This window comes from Equus asinus, chromosome 6, assembly GCF_041296235.1.
Source record: "Equus asinus isolate D_3611 breed Donkey chromosome 6, EquAss-T2T_v2, whole genome shotgun sequence".
Lineage (NCBI taxonomy): Eukaryota > Metazoa > Chordata > Mammalia > Perissodactyla > Equidae > Equus > Equus asinus.
Genome location: NC_091795.1, coordinates 42,222,131 through 42,236,047, shown reverse-complemented (window position 1 = coordinate 42,236,047; position 13,917 = coordinate 42,222,131). Strand labels below are relative to the sequence as shown.

Sequence of the window (13,917 nt, the reverse complement as noted above, 5' to 3'; positions counted from 1 at the left end):
TACTGTATAACTCCATTTCTATAACTTTCTTGAAATGACAAAATTATAGGAATGGAGAGCAGATTAGTGGTTGCCGGGAGTCAGGGACATGGTGTGGGAGTTAGAAGGTGGGACGCAGGTTTGGCTATAACAAACAATACAAAGGATCCTTGTGATGGTGAAACAGTGCTGTATCTTTACTATGGTAGCAGATACAAGAATTTACACATACGGTGAAATTCCACAGAATTAAAACACACACACACGCACACACCTACACAAGTACAAGTAGAACTGGGAAATCTGAATAAGATGGCTAAATTGAATCAATGTTAATATTCTGGTTGTGACGATAGTTTTGCAAGACATAACTTTGTGGGAAACTGGGTAAAGGATACATGAGGTCTCTTTGTGACTTACAACTGCGTATGAATCTACAATTATCTCCAAAAAAAGTGTAATTAAAAAAATGAAACATTAGAGACTTTTACATTAAAGTCAGTAGCAGGACAAAGACACTCACCATAACCATTATTAGTTGACATTGTTCTAGATTTAGCTAATGCAGTTATTTAAGAAACAGAAAGAAGAAACTAAGCAATAGGAAATGAAATTATAATTTGCATATAATAAAATTTTCTACCTTGAACATCCTAGGGAAGCTGCAGAAGAGAGTTTACAAGGAAATAGTTACAAAATGAACTCAGTTAACAAAGTCAAGTGCTTTCTTGTAAAATTGCAATGGCTAGTCAAGAAAAAACCCTCAGATTTTCTCTGGTATTAACTCTTGAAAACTGTGCAGGACCCATAGGAATAAAACTGTAAGATGCTGCTGAAAGACATAAAAGAGGACTCGAATAAGTGGAGGGACATGCTCCTTGTTGGGAAGAGTCAATATGTAAAAATGTCATTTCCCTAAAAATTAATTTACACTTTTAATAAAATTCTGATAAACATCCCCATAGGACTTTTTCAGAACTTAAAGGGAATACAAAGTTCACTTGGAAAAATAAATGGGCAAGAAGTGCTTCATTATTAAATGAAAAAAATAAGCATTCTACTCAAGAAACTTAAAAAAGAAAAAAACACACCAAAGGAAATATGGAGGGAAAAAGTAATAAAGAAAACAATGAATTGCAAAAAGAAAAATAGTAGAATTGATAAATATATTCAATAACTGATTCTTTGAAAAAAGTAATAATTTCCCTCTTATACTGTTAATCATAATAAATCATGGAGGAAATAAAGTATAAGAAAAAATAAATTGGTTATTCTATTCTTATGTTAGGAATAAGATAGGTGTACAAATTTTTCTTATTAACTTGTTCAACTGAGTCTTCTCTCAGTACCAGGTTGTTTTAATTTCTCTAGTTACATGTATATTTAATTAGCATAGTAGTTTAACTTTAAGCTCTGAAGTGATGAGTCCAGGGTTCAAACACAGACTTCTGATATTTAGTTCTTCTCTGATAATGGGAAACTTTTTTTTAACATTTCTAAGGTGCAAGTAATTGTACATCATTGAGTTTTTGGAAAGAGTAAATAGAATCCTTAAGTACTAAGTACTAAGTGCTAAGTACAGTATAAGCACTCAATAGATAGGTTGATAGTATCTGGGGGGCAGCATTTCAAGTTTTTCCTGCCTTCCATCTCAGTTCTTTTTTTCTTTTTCTTTCTTTCCTTTTTTTTTTTTTTTGGTGAGGAAGATTGTCACTGAGCTAACATCTATGCCAATCTTCCTCTATTTTGTGTGTGGGACGCTGTCTCAGCATGACTTGATGAGCGGTGCATACGTCCGAGCCCAGGATCCAAGCCCACAAACCCTGGGCCGCCAAAGCAAAGCGCATGAACTTAACCACTATGCCCCCTTCCACCTCAATTTTAGAATTATATTGTCAAATTTTAACACAGTCCCACTTAGATTGTGTTGAATTTATAGATTTATTTAAGGCAGATGAACATTTTACAATATGCATCTTCTTACCCAGGAACAGTGCATCTCTCTCATCTTCTTCAATCTCCTTTTTATGTCCTCACGTAAGAATATTCTACTTTTCTTCAATAGAAGCACATCACTATCAGTCCCCTAGGTCCTTTATAGTCTTTTGTTGATATTGTAAATGGAATTTTTCCCCACTGGGTTTTCAAGCTAGTTCTTTTTGATTTATGGAAAAGTTATTTATTTTAAAACATTTATTCTCAATGGAAAGATATGAAAAACAGTTTTGTGTTTTCCTTTCCAATATTATTCTTTTTTAGTTGTGATTTCTTGACTTCCATGAGATAGCCCTATGTGCATAAACTCGACATGGATTCTGTTACTTGCAACCAAAAAAGTCCTGACTTACATGTCTGGAAGAGTCCTAAATTTTAAAAGGTCCACTTGAGTCCAACTGCTATCTCCATATATCTCATTTTCTGTATTAATTTAAAGTGAAGAGATTTCCTGAGGTTGATCCACCCTGCGTTCCTGGAGTTAAATTGTCTTGGTCACGTATTATTCTTGACACATGTCGCTGAGTTCAGTTTATTATTGTTTGTGTGAAGTTTTTATTTCTTTAGTCAGGTTTTGATATCAGAGCTTTGCAGAATTTGTAAATTGATTCGAGATAGTATCTAATTTTTCTCAGATCTTGGAACTGTTTACGTGGTGCAGGAATGATTTACTCCTTGAGAGTCTGAAACCCTTCTGGGCCTAACACCCTTTGACGGATGAGTCTCTAATGGTTTCTCAATTTTTTCAAGCTTACTTCCCTATTCTTTTTCTATCTTTTTGGAATCAATTTTGGTATTCTATATTACCATCTTCCCAGCCTCCTTGGCTCTTTCCCTTCCTCCCTTCTTGAATAATTCTTCCAGAAGTCATTGGGTGGGACTGGACAAGGTAGGGGCCTATCCAGGGTGGGTGGCGTCCATGGCTCTGAGTTAGGGTGTCAGGGTCTGAACAGGGTGAGGAGGAAGCTCTCATGGGGTGGTGATGGTAGAGAGAAAAAATTGATTATAAAGGGTGGGGGCCAATTGACCCAATAAGTATATTAAGAATAAATGAGAGTCAGGTTCTCACTGCAGGGAGTTACAATTATGGAAAGGAAGAAAGCTAGAATTAATCCTGTGGTGTTGGGATTGGAGCTATGGCCCGTGAACTCATGGTTCTCAATATATGGAATAGATATAGAAATAAATGTATATGTTTGTGTGTGTGTGTGTGTGTGTGTATTTAATTTTCAATTGCTGTGTAATAAATTACCCTAAGCCCTAGTGGCTTAAAACAATAAGACATATTTATCATCTCATAATTTCTGTGCATCAGGAATCCAGGAATGACTTAGCTGAGTGCCTCCGCCTCGAGGTCTCACAAGGCTGCCATCAAACTGTCAGCCAGGGTTGTAGCCTCATCTGGAGGCCCTATTAGTGGAAGACTTGCCTCCAGGCTCACTCATATGATGTTGGCAGGATTCACTTCCTCACTGGCTGTTGGCCCGAGGCACCCTCAGTCCCTTGTCATGTGGGCCTCTGCATAGGGAGCTGGCTTCCCTCAGAGGGAGTGGGCGAAAGAGTAAGAGAATGCCGAAGGCAGAAGTCACAGTCTTTTTGTAACCTAAACTTGAACATGACATAAACCTAAACTTGAACTTGAACTTTTGCCATATTCAGTTTGTTAGAAGTGAGTCACTAGGTCCAGCCCACATTTGAAAGGAAAGGATTACATAAGGACTTGAATACCAGGAGGTGGGGATCACTGGTGGCAATCTGGGAGCTGCCTACCACAGATAGATAGATAGATGATAGATAGTAGATGAATAGATAGATAGATAGATAGATAGATAGATAGATAAATACATAGATAGATAGACAGACAGATGATAGATAGGAGCAGATGGATTTCTCAACTCTGTGCCCTGTGCCAATGAACACACCTCATTCCCAGGTTTTTATGTTTAAGTACCTTTCTCCACTAAAAGGAACCAGGAACTTTTGAGGAAATGGATTCCAGGACTGGGGCAGAAAAGGTACAAGATGATCCTGGAACATCCTGTTGTGCCAGAAAGTAAAGAAGTACTCAAAGAATGACGAGTACAGGTCAAAAAGACATAGAAACCAGATTGAAGGGACTGCCACCAGCCAAATCTGGGATAATTTGACAAAATACAAGAGAATAATAACAGATTTTTACCATTAAATAAAACAGGAATGCCGGAGTCCACAGTGATATAAATAAATAAATGAACATACAAATGGAGAGGAGAGGAAAGCCTTTCCTTAAGAGTAGAATGTTCACTAATGTAGAAGAGATGGCTGTGTTCGAAAATAGCCGTTTGACAACCATGACAGCAATAAGTGATTCAGCCAAGAAACGTCAGTGGATGTTACAGTGGCGGATGAGGAACTGGATGGTTACATAGTCCCAGAGTACTTCCCCATGAAGTACTTACTGATTATAAAGAGAAGAAGAGTCAGTTGACAGTGGAAGACATTCCCTTAATTCAATGATCAAGGTCAATTGAAACCATGTGACCCCTGATAGGAGGCAGTGAAGAGCCACAGCATGTGATATTCTTCTTCAAAATACATAACATGGGGAAATATCAGACATACCCAAATTGAGGGACATTCAGTAACATAGCTGGCCGGTATCTTCTAAAGTATCAAGATCAGGAGAGTCAAGAAAAGACTGAGGAATTGTTCCAGATTGAAGGAGACTCAACAGCAATGACAACTCAGTGCAACACGTGACCCTGGATTGAATCCGCTTGCTTATGAATGTTACTGAGACAGCTGGCAACACAGGAATGGGGGTCATGGATTGGATGGTAGTAACGTGCTGATATTGTTTTCCTGATTCTGATGGTTGTATTGTGATTATGTGGGAGGATGTCCTTATTTTCAGAAAATACAGTCTCAAATATTGGGGGGAGGCAGCATCCTCTTGGCAAATTATTCTCAAATGGTTTAGGGGAAAAAGTACTTTATACTGTTCTTGCAACCTTTCTTTAAGTTTGAAATGATTTCTATATAAAAAGAGAAAAAGAAAGAATACCAAACTGGGTGAAGTATATGATCCCAACTATGTCAAATAAACAAATTTGTCAATTAAAAAAATGGTAAAGAGAGGCCGAATGGTTAAGGTTCTGTGCACTCTGCTTCAGTGGTCTGGGCTCATGGGTTTGGATCCTGGGCATAGACCTGCTCCCCTTGTCGGTTATGCCGTGGAGGCATCCCACATACAAAGTAGAGGAGGATTGGCAAGAATGTTAGCTCAGGGCTGATCTTCCTTGAACGAAAAAAAGGGGAAGATTGGCGTCGGATGTTAGCTCACGGCGAGTCTTCCTCACCAAAAAAAAAAAAAAAAAAGAGTAAAGAGAAAAAACAGTTACCCTGTTCATCAAATTGTGTGTGGTAGTTTCTCCTAATTTTTAACTCTCCTCTGTAGTGGTTGCCTGCCTTTCTCCTTCACTGCATTGTGTGTCTGTGGCCACCATCTCTATTCTCCTTGATGTGCCTTGCTAGAAGGAGTTGTATAATGACTAACAGCATAGGTTCTGGAGATGGACAGACCTGGGACAAAACACTTAACTTCCAACACCTCAGTTTTCCCATCTATGAAATGGGGATATCTGTCCTTCCTACCTCATGAGGTCATGGTGAGATGAATGGGCAGCTGTTAATGTGTTTAGTATGGTACTTGGCCATTAGCTGAATGTCCAACAAAAGGTCACTACTACTATCCTAATTATAGTCTTTTCAAAGATCCAGCTCTTGAATTTCTCAGATCTATCGTTTTTATTATTTTTAATTTATCATCTTCTAATTCATTACTTCAAATTCTTCCAGCTTTTTATAGGGTCACTTTTTTGCTCTTTTACTTGCCCTTTGAGTTGAATAATTGGTTCATTTAATTCTTTTTTTCTGCCTAATGAGAAGAACATAAAACTATATGTCTTCTGTTCTTTAGAGCTTTGAGTTTTCTCTTTGCCGCAGCTCCCTGTTGTCTCATAAACAGTCATTAATTGTACTTTTGATTTCCTCTTTGACTTTAGGGCTATTAAGACAAGTTTTCTCCCTCTCCAGAGTGGCTTCATTTTATTTGTTTCTTTGCTTTTCGTTTTGCTATTAACTTCTGGTTTTGCACTGTGATTTGAGTTTGTGTATTGCACTATTTCTGTTTTTGAGATTTTAAGGAGATTTTCCTTGTGGCCTAAGATATGATCAAATTGGTAACTATTCCTTTGACATTTGAAATGAATATTGATTTTCTGTTTCTAGGGAGCACATTTGGATATAGATCTATTAAGTCAAAATTTTAATAATAATTTTTAACTCGTCTATATTCTTCTTTTTTTTTTTTTGGCTGGGGAAAATTCGCCCTGAGCTAACATCTGTTCTCAATCCTCCTCTTTTTATTGGCTTGAGGAAGATTAACTGTGAGCTAACATCTGTGCCAATCTTCTTCTCTTTTTCTGTACGTGGGACAGCTCCACAGTATGGTTGGTGAGTGGCGTAGGTGTGCGCCTGGGATCTGAACCTGCAAACCCGGGCCACCAAAGCAGCACAGGCGGAGCTTTAACCACTCGGCCATGGGGCTGGGCCCTTCTATATTCTTATTAAATTCCTGTCTACTTGATCTCTCAGAAATGGTGAGGCATATTAAACCAATTATAACTGTGGTTTTGTTCAATTTCTCCTTAATTTCTAACCTTTTTGACCTTGTTCATTTGATGCCATATTCAAGAAACACAAATTCATGGCTCTTACACTCTCATTTAGTCTGTATGGTTTCCCAATATAGAATAACCCTCTTCCCCTCTTTAATGTGTTTTTGCTGTGAATTCTACATTGTCTGATATAAATACTGTTTTCTTTTTGTTTGTCCTTGGGTGGTGGACACCCAGTAGATCGTCCAACCTTTTCCCAGAAGATGGTCCACTTTACAGGGAGTTCTGTAAGATGCTGACCCCAGCCACACTTGTTTGCTCCAGGGGTGGACATCTGATGCTCACTGGACCAATCAGGATCCTTCCTGAGCACTGGGAACTGGGACTAAGGATCTTCACTCAGCTTTGCTGCTCTCTGCATCGAAGGGGATACACGCTTGGTTGCTGCCTGTGCCATGGCTATCTTCCCACATGTAGACTGGAAAATGGTGTGGATTATTGCAAATGGGGAAAATAAAGCAGACCCAGTGACGAGAGACAGAGAGAGTACCCAGCATGGAGTTCCCAGTGTCCTTTTAGTCCTGACGCTCTGGGGTCAGGATGTCTATCTCATATGATAATAACATTCTCTGCTCCTCATGCTTCTTTATATTTTCCTTTTTCATTTTGCCATTTGCTCAAGTTTGCTTTGCAAGTTTTTTCTATTTAGAAATTAGGAAGTCACACTTTACATTTTTAGTGTACTCTTGGTTCCTTTAATCACACACACACACATCATATATATGCAATTTCTTTACCAACCTCAAAAAGAATATAGTATGAATTTATTTCCCATGTAGGATGATTTCACGCTTCTTAAATTTCCTCCCTATTTCTATCTCCCATTTTCCTTGATATGATGACATTTTAGATTCAGACTATTATTATGACTCTGTTTCTTACATTTATGTACCTTCTCTTTCAATGATTATTTTGGACATTTCTATTACTTTTTTCAATCATGTTAACATCAATTTTTTAATATATTAACCCTAAGTTTAACTAGTTTTCCTATTTGTTTCTTGCTCAGCTGGAGGGTTACTTTGAACAAATTTTTCTAGATGGTTGACTGTGTGGTATACATTTGAATGCTTAAATTTTGAAAAATATCATTTAATTGACCTCACAAGTAAATCATAGCTTTCCTGTCTTGGATGAAGTTTTTTCTCCTTAGAACTTTGCAGATATTATTATAGTCATCATATTTCTTGTTGTATTTAGGTTTGTAGAGGAGAAGTCTGATTCCAATTCAATCCTCTTCAGCTTGACATGTAAACTTTACTCCCTCATAGACTTAAAGGATTTTAAACTTTATCCCTAACATCCTAGAATTTCCATCCAGGAGATATTTAAGCGTGGTTCCTCTTTCATTAATAATGCTTGGCCCTCCATGGGACCTTTTGTTTCTGAGATTAAAGATATTCTTCATCTCTCACATTTCTCGCTTGGTCCATCTTCTCTTTCTCCTTCTGGAAGAGGGATGATAAAGTTGCTTTAAAATGTAGGTTTTATTATTATTCACGTGTGGTGAGGCCCTCAGATTAGGAGACGATTGCCACTGAAAGGACAGTTTGTTCGTCACAGTTCTTAAGAGGAGGGTGCATGTCACACCACGCAGGGCCACATGGGGGAGGCACCAGGTCAATCAGGAGCAGAGGGAGTGAGGGAAAAGTACGGGCATAATCTTTATTGTGGTTTCCTCGGAAAAGAACGGGTGAGGCAGAGAAAGCAGGCTTAGAACTGCCGACTTTGAATAATTTCAGTGGGCTCTGGGGCATAAGGGCAGTCCCTAGTTGTCAGGTACCTGGCCCTGGGGTGATTAGGGCAGGTGGATAAAGGAGGTACCTGGCATATGAGCTCTGGATTGGTTGGTTTGCTTATGAAAGGTGCTTGCAGGTGAGTCCTTCCCTATTTCTAGGAATTGGCCAGCCATGGGAGGGGCAGTCTCTCTGGGGTCAGCAAGGACCCAGACATCAAAGCATCAGGAAATACAGAAAATAGAAAGATATAATTAATACAGAAGTAGCTCCCAGAAGTACCCCAAATAACTCTACTGTAGCTGTAGTTGTGTTTGCTTGATTGTTTATAATAATAATATTATTATTATAACATATTATAATGGTTTTTTTCAGCTTTACTAGAGGTTTTTAAAAACAGCTACTTTTTTTTTGTTGTTCTTTTCTATTTTGTGTTATTTATTTTTATTTTATTATTTTTGGCTTTCATCTTTATTTATTTATTTTTTTTACTTCCTTTTGGTTTGCTCCATTATTCTACTTTCAACTTCTTGAGGTAAACCCTCAGTCTATTTATTTTAAATCTTTCTTGATTTCTAATAAATGTATTTAGATTTAGACATTTCTTTTTAGACACAGCTTCACAAATTTTGATATGTCATGCTGTTGTTTTTGTTCCGTTCTAAAACATTCATAATTTTTATTATGATTTAGTCTTTATTCTGTAAGTTATTTAGCAGTGGGATTGTTTCGCTTGTTTGTTTCCAAATATATGGGCTTTTTTGGATGCCATCTTTTAATGGTTTATTTTGAATTTTATTGTGTGGCAGTCAGAACATGTGGTCTGTATCATATGGAGTCTCTGGAATTTCGTGAGACTCGCTTTGACATGCAGTTCAGATCAAATATCACAGATGACCTGTGAACACTTGAAAGATCTGTGTGTTTTCTATTTATTTGGTACAAAGTACTACATAGCTTTATTATATCAAATCATCTATAACTTTATTATTCAAATATTTTTATTTGAATCTTGTATAATCTTAGCTATTTTTGACTGCGTGATCTATTCATTTCTGAGAGAGTGGCCTCTTCTGATTGTGGATTTGTCGACTTCTCCTTTCATTACTGTCAATTACACATTTTGAATCTGCATTGTTAGTTGTATACAAGGCATTATTGTTATATCATTTTAATGGGTAATTCTTTTTAAGATTAGGAAATGTTCTTTTTCATTTCCATAAAATTAATGTTTCTTTTATTAACTAATATTTCACCATTTTCCTCTTGGATAGCATTTTACTTGAGGGTGTGTGTGTGTGTTTTGAATATGTTTATTTCCAACCCTTCTGTCTCAATTTTATATGCTTCTTTCATAAGTAGCATATATATGTATTAAAAAGAAAAAAATTGTGAAATTTTGTCTTTTAATAAAGGTTTAATCCATCTGGATTCATGTACTATGAGTATCAAAATATTTGAAATTACTTTCGTAATATCATTTTTAATCTATTTACCACGCTTTGTCTTTGCTTCTTTATTTCCATTCCAGTCCTTCTTTCTGTGGAATCAATTTTTTTGTTCGTTTTTCTCTCTCCATGTTTGGAAATTCCGCCTTCCACTTCTCTCGTTTGACGGATAATCTTGCCTGATAGCTCACCTTTCATGGGGTGTTCTCCCAAATGCCCTTCCCTATAGGGCGGTTTTGTGGTTCCCTTAGCCCCAGCTACATGAGGTTCAGAGCTGTGAACAGGTCTTATGTGCACAAGTGTCTAGGGTCTCCTCCATGTGGATGGAGTAGTTCTGACCTTCATACCTACACAGGGAGCAGGATGGGGACTCAGTTTCTTTCAGGGGCTGCATCTCTATTTCTGGCCTTGGATGAAGAGTGTGTTTCCAGACACCAGTCCAGGAGTGAGTAGGGTCAACCCCAGCTCCCCTGGTGGGGGCACTGTGTGTTCATGGCTTCTCCCAGGAGCCCAGTCCTGGCATAGCAACCCCGTCTCCAATGACTCATCTCTCTCCCCAGTTCTTAGCTGCACTTCAGCTCCTGCTTACCCCTTTGGTTTCTGGCCCCACTATTTGCCTGTGAAGATCTTCCTTTATTCTTTTTAACACAGTTGTATACATGCATACTAAATTAACAAATATATCTCTCATTCCTATATGTTGAGATGGAGGCAGGAAGTTTGGCACCTTGATGGGAAAGTCCCATATTAATTATTCTTATATAAATTAGACTGGAGCTAAATGACTGACACGTGTTGGAAGACTTCAGGGTAAAATTCCCCTGTGGGCAGCTATCTTCCAGGAAGGAAGGGCACTAGCCTAAAGGCCACATCTTCTTGGTTTATCCTGTGCCTCCCCAGGTCTCTCTGGGCTCTTGAATGGGACCCGGCAGTCCTTAACCTTTCCTGCTCCCCTCCTCACTTGCCTGGAGAGGGAAGTCTGACAACTTCTGAAATACCCACACGCAGCTTGAAGGTCAAAAAAGGCAACACGACAACGCAATAGCAGAAAGAAAAGAGCAATGACAGAGACGGATGGAGCGAAGCTAAGGAAGAGCTTTTTCCCAGCGCTGGTTTCTGAGCCGTTCTGGACACTGAACAACGTGTTAAGATGTTCACCTGAGGTAGCACTAGGCTGGCTCCAGAGCTGCCGGCCGGGTGGCCTCCCAGGCCCTGGGGCCTCCTCCCTGTCTGTGGGCTCTGGCCCCAGGGTGCTCGGTGCCTGGGTGCTGCAGCTGGCCAGGCTGCTGGCTTACTCCTGGGCCCCTGGCATGGTCCCACAACGCTCTTCCTGCCTTTTTGAGTCAAGTGAATCCACTGACGCCTCTCGAGGCTTGCAGGAGCTCTCTGCTCCTCGCCCGCTAGGCACGGCCCTGTAATATTAGCATTTCTTAGGCACTTACGCGTGCTTCTTGTCAGGCCCTGTGCTAAGGGCTGTGTCTTCTTTTGCCCTTGTTGTACCCTTACGTGAGTGCTATCATGATGTGGGGACTAATGTTACCACCACTTTACAGATCAAGAAGCTGAGAATTTAAGAATTTTACAGATTTTAAGCCCACATTCAGAAATGTGGAATGGAGGAACTCTGTTCGTGCTGGAGGAGGGGAGAAGATAATCCAGGGGAAGGGTTAGCGCCCATACTCTGCCGCGGGGCTCAGGCCCACTTCCCGGAGACTCCTGCCAGTGTCCTGCGGCCCAGGCCCTGTGGCAGCAGTTTGCGTCCAGGGCTCACGCCCACTGAGGACCCTGTCCGCTCTCCACAGGGTCTGCCTGGAGAAGGGCGGCTGCACTCGGGGGACTAGGGCACCAGTGCCCTGGGCACGTCTGCCACAAGGCCCATTTGCCACTTTGAGAGGCCCTGCTGATGCTTGGGCTGCGGGTGATTCAACTCCTCCAAGGCCAAGCTCGGACTCCTCATGCACGAGGCCTGAACAGCTCGGGGCTCTAGCCTGGATCTGGGCTAGGCGAAATAAGACTTCCCTGACCCAGCCCTCCTGGCCTCAGGGCCAGATGACCCTCCTGCAATCTGCAAGCTTTCTGGCTCAGAGCTCTTGGAATCCTTGTGTCCCCTAAGGCCCATTTCTCCCTACTCCACTTGGCTTCTCTAAAACGTGATGGTGTGGTGACAAAAATCAGCTCCCTGTCCTTTTCCTTTGCTGAACACTACTGTGTACATCTAGAAGAATCCATCTGCTCCCTCCTCCCAGAAAGGAAAGAGCATTAGTAAGGATAGGATATGTTATATTGCAGTAACAAACCTCAAATCTCAGTGGTTTAAAGCAAGAAAGATTTATTCCTCACTCACACTCCAATGTCCATTGTGGGTTGGCTGGGGGCCTGTCCACATTGTCGTTCCATAGGATCCAGGCTGATGGAGCAGCCTCTTTGGAGCAGCACTGGTGCCTGTGACAGAGGGAAAGAGCTCTGGAGGGCTTCACACGGACACAGAAATGCTCCAGCCTGGAAGTGACACACATCCCATGGTCCACCAGCCACAAGGGGACCGGGAAGCGTGTTCAGACAGGAGAAGGGTACAAATATAAACCACAAGATTTGCAGTGTGGCTAAGCAAGGACACATTTCCAAAAGGGTGAGGAGCTGGGGTTTCAGGTGGGTGGTCAGAAGTCAACAGGTACCCAGGAAGGTTTACTCTCCAATCACTGCTTCATTCAACACTCATGACTTTGGAGCTAGACTGTCCTGCTTGAAGTTAGAATGCTGCCATGAGCTAGATGTGTGACTTTGGGCAAATCGCTTAGCTACTCTAAGCCTCAGTTTCCTCATCTATAAAATGGGGGCAATAGCATCCAAAATGCCACAGCCAGTAAGTGCCAGGGTCGAGATTCCCAGCCACTGGGTCTGGGTCCGGGTCCACAGCCAATTCTCCTTTAAAACCCCAAGTCTCGGGGCTGGCCCCGTGGCCGAGTGGTTAAGTTCGCGCGCTCCGTTGCAGGCGGCCCAGTGTTTCGTTGGTTCGAATCCTGGGCACGGACATGGCACTGCTCATCGGACCACGCTGAGGCGGCGTCCCACATGCCACAACTAGAAGAACCCACAATGAAGAATACACAACTATGTACCGGGGGGCTTTGGGGAGAAAAAGGAAAAAATAAAATCTTAAAAAAAAAAAAAATAAAACCCCAAGTCTTCACCAGTGGGGGGAAAAAAAGCCCAGGTGGCTTAATAATACTTGCATGGCACAAGATGGCAGCACGACCTCTCCCTTGTCCTGCTTGCCCATTCTTCTCCCCCTTCCATCCCAGATCCCAAATTTCTCCTCAGTGGTCCTGGGTGCTCTGGAGCCTCCCTCCAGGACTTGCTCCAGACTGGCCGGAGGGTAGAGCTGTTCTCAGCTCCTCTGCAGTCGTTTGGTAAGGACTGATGGCCCATCCGCTTCAGACTCATTCAGCCCAGGTTCTCCCTCAGCCCTGCCTCCCATTGCACAGGGGTGACCCTGGCACACATCAGAGGCCCTGAACCTCAAGCTTCCTTAGCCCTGGGGGGCACTTGGGAGAGTTCTGGGGAGTCCCCTCTGTGGAAAGAAGGGAAGGGTTACAGAATCACTCTAAACAAGGCAAAACAAAGCCATTTATCTTGGGGCATTAGTCACTGAGCTGCTGACGCAGGGAAACATGCTGTGTACTCTTGGCAACAGCCATTTACATTAAAACAGCATGATTTGTGGAGCTGCAGGCCCAAGACCCTTCCAGATTTCACCATCTCCTCAGTCTGTCCCTGTAAGTGGCAGCGTGTGGGGCTATAGTTTTTCCTTGAGAGAGCGCGGCTGGCCTTGGCTTGCACCAAACAGGTGCCCGAAGCCCAGGCCCCATCCCCTTCAGGTGCACGTTGGCTGTGGACTGCGGGAACTGCCCCAGCCTCCCAGAGCCATGCTCACTGGGTTCAGTGTCAGCATCACATTTTATATGTGGTCTTTTTTTCTTGGCTATGATTGTTTAGAGTTTGGAAGGAAGGCCTTTCAATCCCCACATTTCCTTATATTCT

The 13,917-nt window shown here is 41.4% G+C and overlaps 1 long non-coding RNA gene across 1 annotated transcript in view; it reads left to right on the top strand.

The window, feature by feature from the left end:
- Nucleotides 1-9,779, top strand: part of LOC123286642 (uncharacterized) — a 67,486-nt gene extending 57,707 nt beyond the window's left edge. Inside the window, exon 5 of the long non-coding RNA XR_011503937.1 lies at nucleotides 6,873-9,779. This is a non-coding gene — a long non-coding RNA (uncharacterized lncRNA). The remainder of the gene's footprint in view (nucleotides 1-6,872) is intronic.
- Nucleotides 9,780-13,917: the final 4,138 nt, after the last annotated feature.